A 15,775-nucleotide genomic window follows, 5' to 3' on the forward strand; every position below is an offset into this window, starting at 1 on the left:
TTTTGCAAAAAGCGCTGGGTCGACAACCACCACATTTGGCACACAGACCAAGTCCAACCCGGGGATTGTCCGAAGGGGATTTTCATCCACCACCTCAACCTTTAAAGACTCCAAAGACCACTAAGACCCTTTAAGACCCCAAGATACTTAAGACCCTTGAGACCTCAAGTCCCCCAAAGATCCGTAAGGCCCCAAAAACCCATGACCCTTTCCGACCTCAAAGACCCTTTAATACCGCCAACATTGTGAAGATCCCAAAGACCCTTAGGACCCTTTTGACTCGAAGACACATAAGACCCTTTTAGACCTTGAAGACTCCTAAGGTCCTTAAGACCCTTTTAACTCCTAAGATCCTTTCAACCCTAAAGAGCCGTAGGACTCATAAGAACCTTTAAGACCTTGTAGACCCCCTAAGACCCTTTAAGACCCTGAAGACTATTAAGTACCTTCATACCCAATTTAGACCAGTTTGACTCCAAAGACCCATAAGATCCTTAAGACCCCTTACACCCTTCAGACAGATTAGACAGCTTGGACCCTTAGCCATTTAGAGCTTTAGACCACTGGGACCATTTTAGACTCTTTCTTTTGTCGGCATATTGCTTGAGACTTTAGATCCTTTCGACCCCTTAGACGCTAACTACAATTGGAACGTACCCTTTAGACCATCTACAACCTTTTAAGCCCACACCACACAAACATCTATGGTCTTCTGACAAAACACAGACAATACATTTTTCAGCAAGTAATGTGCAAACTCGACCCACCTAGAGGGTGGACACTCTGCTATCTGTAATAATTAATTAGTCAGGAGACCGCTGGGAAAATTGCAGAGGATTTTTTAAAAACTTTTTTTTTTAGAAGTTATTATGTACACGTACACTTTAATATACACCCTGCGAAAATTCCTTTGTGGGAGGAGGGAGGGGAAGGGGAGTGGGGTAGAATGGGGTAAGAGGAGGGAGGGGAAGTGGTGGTGTGGGAGTCCGGAGGATGTGGTGGGAGTCCGGAGGGTGGGATGGCAGGAAGGATCCGGTGTTGCCTGGCAATGCCGGGTACCTTTGCAAGTTTACAATAATGTTTTAAGTCATGGAGATAAACTATTTTTAAAATAAAAAATATTTGCAGAGAATATTGTCGAAATTCTGCTGAGTATTTGCTGTGTTCATATGTTCAGACATTCTATTTAATGTTGGTGTCACTTTGAGGCAGCCCTTCATCAGAGCAAAAGATGTCTGACAAAGGGCTAACACCCAAAACGTCATCTTCTCCAGTTAGCTTACCTCAATCAACATACTGCTGATTTTTTTTTCAATTGTTACACTCTTGTATTGCATGGTTCATCTGCCAAGTCATTCTTGCTGGCCCCAGTGCAATGTGATTAGAGCTGGTTATCTTAGTATTACCCACTGTGTACTTTATTGTTAACCTTGCATATACCCATTCAACAAGGGATGGTGCAGAGGTAGCATACTTGCCTCTGAGCTGAGTCTAGTTCTATTCTCGACCCAATTGTAGACTGTCAGACTGGTACTTTTTAGGCCGAGTGATGTATCAATGAGTGCACCATCCCTCAGTTGGTGGTTGAGCTTGGAACCCATCTGCTAGCATTGATTGCTGGGAGGGTATTAACAATCTCTCAAGTGTTTTTCAACGAAGAGTAGGTGGTTTATCATCGGCATGCAAGTCCAATTCCAAATTTCTTACCCCAACCAGGCCAAAATGATTTTGAGTTTCCATCTGTGTGAAGATGCTCCCTTTCCAGATGTAACGTCAGAATGGCATTTCTCTTTGTTTAATTCACGAGTGTTTATAATATTGTATTTTGGTGTATTAATGTCGTAGTATTAATTTGTCATTGGAATGATGATGTTTGGAATGAAAATATACAGAGGTTGAGTTTAATTTTTGTTAGAAATTTAACTAAGTACATGTGTAGTTAGCCCCAAACCCGTTGTTTTGAGGGAATTTATGTGATTCATTCGGGCTGCGACGCTTTGAGATAGCCGTTTTTCTGTTCTATCTTTATTTTGAACCAACCACGTCTCAACCGCCATCACACAACTCAATCCCGCAAACATCGCATCACCGTCATTCCCAAACGGCACAACAACCACCTTAACCACCACCGATAAACCCTCCACCACCCTCACCTCTCTCCTTCTACGGCCATTCCCGCACCACCTCTGAACACTGAGCGTTGGGCTGTCTTGGGCTCGTTCAAGATACTGACCGAGCTGCGAGTGCAAATAGCAGCCTTTCCGAGGGAGAATTCGGATCAAGAACGCTACACGCCCACTTCTGATCCGTCCAATTAGCAAGTGCGGAGCGGCTTGGCCCCGCCTCCAGGCGCGTCTGTGAAATCCATATATGCAAATTCTAGGATCAGGGGAGGTTCACGCCCACTTTTCCTCCGTCCAATTGGCGAGCGTGGCTCCGCCCCCGCGGTGATCCTGATCCGGAAATTTGCATATTGTTTCCTCCTGCCAGCCTATAAAACGGCGAGCGCAAGGCGAATCGTGGCGAAGAGTCAGTTTTGGTGGCAGTCAGTTTTGGTGAGAGAGTCAGTTTTTGGTTGGAAGAGCAGAGTGTGGCAGCAGCAGAGTGTGGCAGAGAGTGGAGTCGGGTGGCGAAGGCATCGAGTTGGGTTCTGCAGTCAGCTGAGGAGAGTTGTGGGAAGAGGCCAAAGAGCTCGGGTGTGAGGCGAGAAGGACGCGGTCGGCGACGAGGTCGCGGTGGGAGATCGCTCGTCAGGGGAGGTCGTGGCCAGCCATTCTCCCTCCCCCAGGGCATCAACAATCCCCCCTTTTCCCCCACGCTGAGATAGTGCAGCAAAGGGGCCCCCGTTCCTACCCCACTCCAAACGTCGTGCCAACGAAACCCGCGAAGGAGCATGGAGTCGGGGCACAGCACGCGGCCACGTCTGCAGCTCGTCCGCCCAACGCGTCACGAGGACGCAGGTAGGATCCACCCGGTCTCGCGGACCTGGCCGCTCCTTCAGGTCTCGCGCACATATTGGCCTACAGGCCTGTCTGCCCCCTTGTCTATGAGGGTGGCTTCTTTCCTTTGCTTTTGAGTAAATGTGTGTTGGCGCCGTGTCTTGTAAAGTAGAACTGTGTAAGTGTTGCCGTGTGTATGTGTATTCGGTTGTAACTCTGCGTCGTTGTTTCTTTTGTTTTACTGATATAGGTGCATTTTGACTGTTTGGCTGTATATGTGTGCTTTCCGTGTGTCGCGTAATAAATGTGCATTGTGTGAACTGTTTTCCCGTTTCGCTTCGTCTTTTCTTTATTGACACTCCATCCTGCTTCACGTAAAGGGTTTGTAGTGGGCTTAATACGCCCGATAATTAATCGGAACCATCGAGGCCGATGATAACACCGCTCGGTTATCCCGATAGCACGGAATAGACCGCTTAAGCGGTTCTTGTCCGGAGTCGGCCTGCGGCGAGGTACGATCGCCCCGTCGACCATCCGCGCAGGTACTTAGGTAGATCGAATTTGGCGAGCAACCCTATCCTGCGCAGGTGGGCAATTGGCAAGGTCGTGGTGGTGTTAAACCCCCACCCGTGACTAGCTCCCGGCGTTGTTCCGAGAGGGTCACGACAGAATTGTCCGTTCCGGTGGGCGAGACGGCCGCCATTCGAGTCGAGCGGCCGATCACACGCCGGCGGGCGCGAATTCGCAACAATATATATATATATATATATATATATATATATATATATATATATATATATATATATATATATATATATATATATATATATATATATATATGCATGTCGTTCAGCTACACAGCACAGCCAACCAATCGATCAAACAAAGTTCGAGTAAACTGAACTCCAAATTTTTTAACAAACAGGAAAGAGAGTCCTCCTCAGGTGACGTTTCACTTGCATTCCACAAGCCTTCTCAAGCCAAGAGACAGAGCGAACCACACATGGCCATTTATAGGGAACCACTTCTGGTCACATGTGTAAGCATGCGCACATGTTTTGTAAGCATGATTCTAATATCTGGTTTTGTAATTATGTATATGTACAGCTAACTGTGCATCCCCCAGTTCCTCCGGGTTGTTAAGAGAACGTCTTTTGGTTCTGTATGTGGATCGTGATGGGATTGTGGGTTGATGCAATCTGTGCTTGTGTTGTGCATGTACTGGTGAAATGTGTGAGTGTGTGTTGTTGTGTGATGGCAACTTAGCAGTGTGTGGAGCACTGCGTTGTGGTTTCTTGCATGCGTACCAAGAGTATTGTTGAACCTACCTGTATCCTTGCTTTTGCACCAACCTCTTATACAGTAAATGGTTTAACCAGTGAGTTGTACTGTACAGGGAGATCAATGGTTTTGTTTGTTCAACCACCTCTGTGTTCTTTAACATGCCAGGTTTCGAGCATGAATCGCCGATGTTTGTTAGGTGTGACATCCAGTACGTGGGTTCCTCCTAGGTCCAGTTGATGCCCCATTTGTATGTGGTGCCATGCAATTGCTGATTGATCTGTGTTACCCAATTGCATCACCCTTTTGTGCTCATCCAGCCATGTATGGAAGTTTCTCCCCATTTCTCCGAAATATGCCTCTCCACAGTGCTTGCACCCGGTGCTGTACACCACACCCAACTTGTCACTTTCCAGTATTGCATCTTTCAGTTTGGTAAAAACACTTCAAATAGTACGTATAAGTTTGTGGGCCACTCCAATACGTGTACTTCACATTATTCTCTCTGAGAGATCTGGATAATAAGGTAACACACACCTACCAATCGTCTCTGGTTTGTTGGTGGTTGTATTATGCCTTCTAAACCCCTGTACCAACCTCCCGTCATAGCTGTTGTTCTTTAAGATTTAATATACCTGTTTTAGTTCCTTAGTTGCACCCTTAATGGATGACGGGATTGTCCACACACAGGATGTTCATGTCCGTGCTACACTGCGCTTATAACGCAAGGGATTAGATGAGTTGAAGTCGAGCAGTTTATTGGTGTGCGTTGGTTTCCTGTACACCGACGTTTCTAAAGTACCATCGCTTAACCGGTGCGCCTCAACATCCAAAAAGGCTAACTTACCCTCATTCTCCATTTCTTTCATGAATTTGATACTCGTATACACCTGACTCAGTTTTTCAAGGAGGTGTTCGACTTTATCCAGGCGTGTAATGGCAAAAGTATCATCCACATACCATGAACCAAAAATGCGGTAACCAGTCCTCATCCAGTTTGAACAATTTACTTTCCAGCTCCTCCATTACCAGAATAGCCATGACTGCCAGCACAGGTGAACCCATTGTCATTTCCTAAATTTATTTGAAGTAAAAGTTATCGTAAACAAATGTTGCACTATCCAGACATAACCTCAACAAACTGGCAACATCATCCGCAGTTAACTGGCTGTTCGTACACACTGTTTTCCAATCCTCAGGTTTGTCCAAGTGCTCCCGCATGACTCTCACTACCAAGTCCACTGGACATTCGTGAAAAGTGATACAACATCAAATGACACCATTACCTCCTCATCTTGAATTGTGATGGGTTTTTAAAAATTTTTGTTCACGAACTCCTCACTATTTTTAACCATCCTGTCCATTTTCCCCACCAGCTTGCTGATGATACGTGCTAAGTAATTGGGACAATATGTATGAAGGGGCATTATTAAAGGACATGATTGGCCTTAACGGAACATGTTGCTTTTGAAATTAATTGCTTATATCTAATTTATTGCAGATATCTAATTTATTATTTACTTTTGTCAGTGGGCATATTTGTTGTTGTAGTTTTGGAGAACATTCTGTTCCCAACCCTTGGACTTCTCATACCTGCCACACCTGCACATGTCATGTTGCTTGTAGTCAACTGCAGCAAATTTAAGAGCAGATCATCTTAGAAACCGTGCTCCGAGGGTGCCAACTTTCATAGTGAAATGGAAGTCAAAGAAGGAACCTGAAGAAGTAAAGAGCAAAGATGGAATCATCACGAGGAACCTGGATAGGATTCGGGTTTCAGCCGCTACTCCCCAACCCTCAAATATTCAAGTGGCTTAGTGTCATATTTAGAAATTACCGTTACTTGGCAGATAAAAGCACCAAATTTGGCATGATGTTTCTATAGAACCTATAGATTGATTTCAGGGTGGGTACCACCTTCAACGCCTTACGGAAGTCACGTGACACATGGAAATCCAAGATGGCTGACAATCAGACACTAATGCACAGTCTGGATAGTCCTAAATCAGTCTCGAAATGTAAAAAAAAATTTGGGATGATTTCCCAAAACTTGTTTCACTGGACAACTGCACCTGTGCAGATGAATTGGTGATAACCTCTCTGTATGCACTCGAGGAAACTGGCAGAAAGTAGTACCAGAACTATGTGAAATGTGTTTTTGAGGATTGTACCCATTCTATTCATGATACCATCAAGAAGAATTCATTGGCTTTGTTCAGAAAACCTCAGAAAAATGAAATTTCAAAGCAAGGGAAGAAAATAAAGGTGTTGCAAAACAATGTAGCTCTGTTTGGTCAGCTATACATTACTATGCAAAACAGAGAATCTGATTTGGAAGTTTTTTTGCCCATGAGATACAGTCATTCCCACCCTCACTATCAGATTTTGGAAAGCTTCATCTTCTGGGCAGTAAATCAGACTTACTGAAATGTATTGAGCCATCTGATGAAATGGACCCACCAGGAATATTTGACTTTGAGGTACTGTCTGGAGCTGTAATTGTTCACTGCCTTCCAACTAATGGAATTTCTACCTTCAGTGAGTACGCTGACAAAGTATTTATTCCTCACTTACAGAAGCATCTACAAGATACAAGGATAGACATAGTTTGGGACACATATATTTCAGACAGTTTGAAAGAATCTACTCGAGAAAAAAGAGGAAATGATATTTGCAGGAAGGTGTCAGATCAGGCAAAGCTACCAGGGAATTGGTTTGGCTTTTTATGTGATCCAGAGAATAAAAAGGTGATTTTCAGCTTTCTAAGTGGCAAGGTTGCACAGTTCAGGCATCCAGAAGGAACATCTCTCCATATCACATTGGACGAGTCTGTTTTGTCATTAGGGTCATCCTTACAAATGGGGATCTGTAATCACGAGGAAGCGGACACGCGGATTGCTGTTCACATACTTCATGCTCTAAAGCAAGGCAGCAAAAGTGTTTTAGTACGCACTGTAGATACTAATGTTATCATCATACTTGTTGGCCAATTCCATGTTTTACAAGGACACAGCCTTTAGTGGATGTCTGGGTTGCCTTTGGTATGGGCAGAAATTACAGATACTACAGCATAAACTCTATCAGCGCTAATCTTGGACCAGAAAAATCAGTTGCACTTCCATGCAATATCTGGGTGCGACACTACATCTGCCATCTGGGAAAAGGGGAAAAAGTTGATGTGGCAGGTGAGGCACGCAGATCAAGATGTAACAGAAACTTTCGTCCATATTGCAGAACATCCATTTCTGTAACTTGACACTGATTCCAATAACTTTCAACTCCTTGAAAGACTTATTGTTGCCCTGGATGATAAAAGCAGCCCACTGACCTCTGTTAATGAAATAAGACAGGATCTATTGTCAGAGAAATCTTTCAATGGATCTTTTGCCACCGACTCAGAATGCGTTGCTTCAACATCTTCGACGAGGGATATACCAGGCAGGAATCTGGACAACCAGTACAGAAACTCATCAAGTGGTTCCTTCCCCCCCCCCCCCCAAGATTTTGGCTGGGTTAAGGAGTCTGGAACATGGTTGCCTGTTTGGATGACAATCCCTGAGGTCTCTAAGGCTTGCAAGGAATTAATCAGATGTTCATGCAAAGGGGACTGCACTACATGTAAATGTTACAAAGCGAACCTAGATTGCTCACCGCTTTGCCAATGTAGATGTATAAAATTCCCTGAACTCTAAAAGACAGATATAATACATGTAAACAAGCCAGTAAGCGACATGGGTGGTCGCTATATAATTGCATACTAGTCATACAGTTTTTTGACAGATCGGGATGAAATTTTTTGACAAAGAGGTTGATTATAGTGCGCATAAAAGTTCGGAAGCCGATTTTTGATTCTCGAAAAAAATATATTTTTCGGATTTTTTCAAAAATTTCAGTCCCGTTGCTCGGCAACGGTGGCGTCCATAGCAACGGTGCTCAAAAACATACAACTAGATCGTGGTATGAACCTACCAATCAAGTTTCATCAAAATCGATTGATCCTCTGGCCTCCAGAGCTGTCCATTACATACAAACAAACAGACAGACATACAGACAGACGGAAAACCTGAGAATAAGGGTAGTCTAGCGACCACGCAAACGTACATTACTGCATTAAAAGTACATTAGGGTATTCATATACAGTAATCCCCTGCTATATCGCGGTTCACCTATCGCGCCCCCGGTTTATCGCGGGTTTTCCCTTGGAACCTAACTAATTTTTTCTGCGGATTCCCCCGGTATATCACGGTAATAATATATAAAATATTAATTATTTAAGCAATAAATTATAACTCGTGGTGCTCGACCAGTCACACAACGCACGAGACAAAGTTTCGTTTGTGAACTTCGAATATTTTCTACGTTTTTTTCTCCAAGCTGCCCAAACGCCCTGCACCTTCGAAGGCTTCTGGCAAGGAACCGAAGCACCAGAGGAAGGTCCTGACGCTCCAGGAGAAGGTTAAAGTGCTCAATAAATGCTTCGGGAAGGAAAAAAGTTTGCCGCGGTTGGACGAGCACTGCCAAAACGACCAGACCAGACAAGTCGATCTCCAGCACCTCGAACCCGATCATTGCCAAGCTGACCAGACCAGACGAGTCGATCTCCGGCACCTCGAACCCGATCATTGCCAAGCCGACCAGACCAGACGAGTCGATCTCCTGCACCTCGAACCCGATCATTGCCAAGCCGGCCAGACCAGACGAGTCGATCTCCAGCACCTCGAACCCGATCATTGCAAAGCCGACCAGACCAGACGAGTCGATTTTTTTTTTTTGGGAGGCATACATTCATCGCGGATTTTCAGTTCTCGCGGGGGGGGGGTGGGGGGTTTGGAACGTAACCCCCGCAATAAATGGGGGATGACTGTACAGGTTTGTAGGAATCAGAAATGCTGTATTATTTCCTCTAAAAACAACCTCGTGAAAAGCAACACGCAAAATACTCCAAATTGCGAAAAATATATATTCCGACCTGAAAAACATGGCCACCATCTTGAATTTGACCATGATTTTTGTTTCTATGAACATTAAAATGTTTAAAATTAAAATCTTTTTGGTCCTATGTACTATGAAATTTATTTTGTGCCATAAAATGTACTACTTAGCCATACAAAGAGGGTAAATAGTCAATAGTCTGGTCTTAAATCAGGTGTGGTGTGATCAAGGCGGCCATCTTGGAATTAGACTAAAGTGGAAGTCGTTTAGCGTGGTACCCACCCTAGATTTCTAAGTTACGTTGAACCCTGAGTCCATGCAAAATTTGATGCTTTTATCCGGTCAGTAACGGTAATTTCACCGTGCCACCTGACTAAAACTCATCCAGGTGCAGTCAAGTGAGCCTTGAAGTGAGAAATTCTGCAAGTCAAGTGAGAAAAAATTCTGCAAGAATTCACCTCTCCTTTGAGAAATTGAAAATGAATAAGCGGAATAGAGAGTAAAAGAGATGAAAGAGAAGAAACAGCAAGAATTACAGTGAATAAAGAGAATTGTGAAAAAAAAATGAGAAAGAAATGTTGAAGGAACAAGGAACAAAGATGTCGGGAAGAACCCGGACAGAGAGCTTAGCTTGCAGGCTTTCCTTTTCCAACCACATGTTTCCAAACCCAGCACGCAGGTATCTGATGGAATTCCCAAGATGTCCAAATGTATGGTCACAAGACTATTTGGTCTCTTGCCTTTCACTGAGGAAACCATGGATTATCTCCCACTTACTCCAATGTCCTGACCTCTGGGTGTCTGATAGTAAGCTTTGCAGTTTCAAATTCTAGCATTACCTTTGCTCCACGACCTAAGTGATCCTGCTAGCTCAAGGATAAAAGTGCAAACACATTGGATGACTAAATTCGCCAAAAATGAATTCCAACATGTGTGAGTTGCATTTTTAAATGTGAACAAAAGTCTCACAACTTCAATGTTTTGAATGATGTATGTGCTTATTTCTTGCATTAGATCTTCCTTCACTTAGCGGAGCTATATAACCCTGAAATTCCTCACCAATCTATGTATTATATGTACTCGGCCAAGCTACCCTTAAACGTTAAGCTAACTTACAATATCTATAAAGCACATCTACCCTTAAACTCGGCTGACAGGATGGCCTAGAAGTACGCACACTCGCCTCTAAGCTGTCTCACCTGGGTTTGAATCTCGACCCAGTTATAAACTGTCATTCCAGTGTTTCACATGCAGGATGATTCATCAATGTGTGTCACCACTCAGATGGACGTTAAACGGGTTTCCCATTTGCCAGCATTCGTTGGTGTATGTTAAAGATCCCACAGTGTCCTTTGCGAAAAGTAGGCGAGTATTTGCCAGCACCACGGCCAAATTCCAAATTCCTGCCCTAACCCACAATGGACACTGCATCGGCAGTACGCTCAGCCAGTGATGCAAAACAGAAGCCACAGGCTGCACTCAAAATGCATGATGGCCATTAAAACTCCAAGCTAACTCACTGCATCTATGAAGCCGATCAACCCATAAACTGCTCAACAACCTGCACTATCTCTCTTGCTAAACTACTCTTAAAGTTCTTGCCAATCTCCTGAATCTACCTGGCAACCTACCTTGAAATCCTACCTTCAAGCAAAATTCAACAAGAGCACTTTATACCTCCGGCACCGAAGGTAGACAGAGGTTATGTTTTCACCCCTGTCTGTCTGTTTGTTTGTCTGTTTCTCTGTGAGCAGTTAAACTTAAAAAGTTGTGGACGGATTCAGTCAAATCTTGGTGGACAGGTTGGGTGTCTGACGAGGTATAATTGATTCAATTTTGGTGAAGGTCAGAATCCGGATCCGAGAAATTTTTCAATTTTTAAAGTGATTCTTCACCATTGAGAGATGAGTCCAAAAACGATATAGCATGATATCTCAAAAAGTTATGGATGGGTTATAACAAAACGAGGTGGATGAGTTGGGTTGGTGACAAATGACAATAAGGTAATTAGATTCTGGTCAAGAACTGAATCCAGATCCGGCCTATCAGTGGGATACAAAACGTAAACTGTTCAAGCTGGCAGAGGTATGCGCTCTACCGAGTGTCGTTCTAATTCAGTTCTATTTTTGAAATAACCTTTACTTATTGAGTCTTACCAATCTATTGGATCTCAAAGTCATCTTGCTGATAAGATCACATCTGAACAAGTATGACAGTACATATTGATGTGTTTGTCTCAGTTAGATGACTTTGAGATTCTAAACCTCTGTTCTAATACTTTCGTCTTCCTTTAGATTTGCTGTTGAACAAAGGAGGAAACCCTTTTTTGAGGATCTCGTTATACTTGAAATGTACCTGCAGCGCAATAAATATATGTTTACTTATAGGTGGAGTGTAAAATAAGTATCGTTGACATTGTTCTCATGTGCTGAGAATTTCTATCCAAGTCAAAATTTCCCATTAAGTATCAAACTATGTTTGAGTTTTAAGCTTTGGGATTCATTGCAGAGCTTAGAATCAAGTTATGATGTTTTGGATCATAGGGTTGAAGATTAAGCTTTGGGTCATATTTAAGCTCCCCATTAGTGTTCGGATTAGGCTTTTACTTTGCATGTACTTTCACTTCGACCTACCTCAGGAAGGGCCACAAAATGCAGTCGACATGGCAGTATCCGGCTTTGTGAAGCTAGGCCGTCGAGCTTTAGGAACTGTGGAAAGCTTTTGGCATGGCTCCCTCGACTCGTTAAACACTTCCACAATTTCCGTGAAAATAATTTTTTCATGTTGTTGAGTTTTTTTAGAGAGCAAGGTCACGGCCTGAAAGCCTCGATAGCTCGGCCTCAATATTAAGCGTGCATTTGCTTCACAGACTATAGAAAGACTAGCGATACCTGTGCACATGCACGGGATAGCAGTACAACATACCTGGTAGCAGACGACAGACCGTACATGGGGAATGACAAAAATACGCATTGTGCAACATGAAAGTGGTACTATGGAACGCCAAGACTTCCCAAACATTGTCGGCATGTCCGCTAAGTGCCACAGAAATTTCATCGCGATCATGTGACGGCGAGCCGAGTTTTTAGTGTGCAAACTTGGTATTATAATAGAGATAATAAAATCATTGTAAACAACAAGGGCACGAGGTAGAGCACATACCTCCACCACATAATTCCTGATCCACGAGAACATATCCGACGCAATCAATACATTTTTGAAATATCATGCTATGCAATACTTTATCGTTTTTGTACCTATCTCTCAATGGTGAAGAATCACTTTAGAAATTAAATGATTCTCATATCCAGATCCTGATTTTCACTAAAATCAAATCAATTCGTCGTGGTTACACACCCAACATATCCACCAAGTTTCGTCCGAATCCGTCCACAACTGGTTTTGATATCGTGCTATATACGTATCGGTTTGGCCCAAACTCTCAATGGTGAAGAATCACTTTAAAAACTTATCACATCCGGATAGAATCCGGATCTTCACCAAAATCTAATCAGTTTGTCCTTGTCACACACCCAACGTGTCCACAAAATTTCATCTGGATCCATGCACAACTTTGAGATATCCTGCACACAAACAAACAAACAAACAAACAAACAGACGAACAAACAAACAGACAAACAGAGAGTGGTGAAAACATAACCTCCTTCACCGCAATAATGGGGTGGCTTTTACAAAGAATGTTTTCATTTGGTGAATGAATGCAGCAATACTTTGACACAAAAACAGATTGTTATTGGGCAGAAAAGTGTTTTAAAAGGTACACGGTTTGAGGTGAGTTCCATTTTATTGTCCCTTTGTTGTTTGTTTTGGTTTTCTGAATCGGCCTTCAATCAGTTACCTCTGCAGAGCTCCGAATACTTCAGGTGCATTCTAATGAACCCAATACTGCCCAAGTCAGCAAAGAGCAGAAAGGTCCGATTAGTTTGACCTCTACCCTTTGACCTCTTCTGTGAGTTACAGCTGGAGTTTTTGAATCAGAGAGGCCAAAGGAGTCTGGTTTTTTGGAAGGCTCAGTTAAAGGAGATAAAACTGGATACTCCTTTTGGTCGTTAATTATCCCCATTGTGTCCATTTGTCAAAACGTAGTGATGAACAACCTTTCTTATAGTCTCGAGCATTGCATTCAGGAGCATTCTGCTTTGAAAAAAACAAAATAAATTAAAATAAAAAAAGAAGACATGAAGCTGGCTATCTTATCCACATATCTTTACAAACTTTTAGTATGGTAATCTTCCTTGGACTAGGCTATCGTGCTGGTTGCTTCGTCATACGTTGTAATTGATGCAATACAAACCTTTGTCTCTCCTAAGCCTTAGCTACCTGTAAATTCATAGGCAAACGATCACCATGCAATCACAATTCATTGTCGAAAACAGACATGATGAGATGTAGGTGATGGATAATTATTCGACATGAGTACGATCAACCTCGACATTTTCCAATGCACTTGCAGATGCTCTTATCAATCAGTACCACAATTGCAAAAGTTTGTCATGAGATCTCATGAAATTCTCATCAGATCTCTATCAGACGTCATGAGGAATTGTAATTTTGTAAGCGCAGACTAATAACGTACACAATTTACTTGTACTGTATCATAGATAATCGAGATCAATTATGATGGTGAAAAATCGGTTCCTAAAAATCTCATCCTCGCTTTTTTCAGATAAAAGATAATCTCTTGTGAATATCTTGCAAATCGTCGTTGAGGACATAAATGCAATGGAACATTATTTTTTTTCCATGCTGTTTCAAAACAATGACAAGAGGCCGTTTGTTGCTTAATGATCTTGCAGAATGGCAGCTCATATATATTGAGCCAAGAGACAATAAAGTTTTATTTCCTGCTCTCAACGGCGCATGATGAAATGGTGCTGAGCAGCTCCAAGGCACCGGACGAACTCTCCACTCTTTGTGGAGGTTTATGATTCTGTCCTGCCAAGGACTTCACCTAACCCTCCCGTCAGAACAGTTTTTTTTCCTCCCTTTCTGCTCCAAGCATCAACAAGGCTTTCCCATTCCCCAGTGGCCCGGCCGCACTGCGGAATTGTGATGGAGCCATTTGCATTTATCGAGCGCGCCGTCGAAGCGGGATTCTTTGATTTGGAAGATTATCTGCCACGCTCTACAAGCTGTCTGCTAGACCCGCTGCGTTGGTCGTGCGGCGTCAATCGCACGTGCTTCTGGCATTGTGCCTTGTGTGTCTAGGCTTTGAGGCCTGCAACCATCTGCCTCGAGTGAACCTAACTTCTATAAAGCCTTTTGTCATTGTGACAGAATGGATGAGTGGTCCTGAGGACTTCTAACTCTTCAACTGGCTGTTCAATTACCTCGGAGGTTTAATTTCCGCTGGATTTCAACTTCAAGATCCGGACCTCCTGCACTTATCTTTTCTCAATGTTCACTCATTACCGCCCCCTTTTAAATTATTTGAGATAGATTCTTGATTCAAGGAGATACTAGTTCCTTTGCACGAGACTGAGCCACAATTATTTGTAAGTCACTCGAGAGTACAAGATGACAAAACCTGTTTTATTATCATTGATTTTAATATAAACACTATTTATGTCCAAAAATGAATTGCCCCTTTAGCATTTTGATTTATCTTTCTTGGCTATTTTGCATTCATGACCTTCTCTTAGCCGAAGCCCAACGGAGCATCAAGCTCTGCCCGAAATCACCTCGATTCTTCCCGCTAGCGACTTCGCTGGAACAGGCCACATTCATCTCCATTATTACTGAGCGATCCACGTTGGTGGGACTGTGCAAGGAGTAAGAGGCGGTGGGGAAAAGAGCTGGATAGTGAAGATTGCGCATGACGGAATGGGGGTGGTAGGAGTTGGGGGGGGGGTGGCGTTTAGCTGACCAGCCTTTCAAATGCCTGCGGGCAAAGGCCTGTCTTATTATACTGCATGAAGATGGAGGGGGCGGTAGAAGAGGGAGGAGATGAGTTGGTAGAATACTATTGGAAAAAAAAATGGTGCTCAGCCCACCCATGTGGGTCATGCCCTGACACTCTTTGTTTATACACAAAGGCCTAGCTAGGTCGCAAAGCTGGGATTAGGCAGGGCTAGCAGGCTGTCGTCACGGTCACCTCTCAGCCACTATGGCACGTGCCTCTCATGAATTATTTCTTGAGTGACCGGCACAAAGGCTGCTGGAGCTGTTGCCAAGCTGAAACTAAAGATTGTGAGTTTAACAAGATTCTCTTTCCTTTCCTATGGACACTTGAATTGCCACCCCAACGGTCATCTCGATGCACGAAGAGGTTAACGATTCTTCATTTTGTATTGAATGCGGCATTCAATTTTGTTTTCATCATCAGAAAAGACAATATACAACATAAATATGGATACTCTAACAGGTGCTGCTCATTGATAAGGGTATTATGCGGTGCTCGCTCACCGAATAATTCTTGCCATTTTCAGAAATATCATTTATTTCTCCCCCATCCCTGTGGCACGTGCCCCACCAACACGTGATCTCTTTAATTTCCCAGCTTGCTTTATTGGGCTAAAAAAAAACATGCATGCTGCTTCGCCGTGCCGTGCCTGAAGCTCAGCAATTTCATGCGATTTATGGCACAGCTGGCCTAGGCAAGA

The 15,775-nt window shown here is 43.3% G+C and overlaps 1 protein-coding gene across 1 annotated transcript in view; it reads left to right on the forward strand.

Moving 5' to 3' along the window:
• Positions 1 to 15,775, forward strand: part of LOC147016965 (WD repeat-containing protein 7-like) — a 301,923-nt gene that overhangs the window by 255,782 nt on the left and 30,366 nt on the right. The window lies entirely within an intron of this gene.

This window comes from Eptatretus burgeri, chromosome 11, assembly GCF_056783735.1.
Source record: "Eptatretus burgeri isolate ZD-2024b chromosome 11, Ebu_testis_v1, whole genome shotgun sequence".
NCBI lineage: Eukaryota > Metazoa > Chordata > Myxini > Myxiniformes > Myxinidae > Eptatretus > Eptatretus burgeri.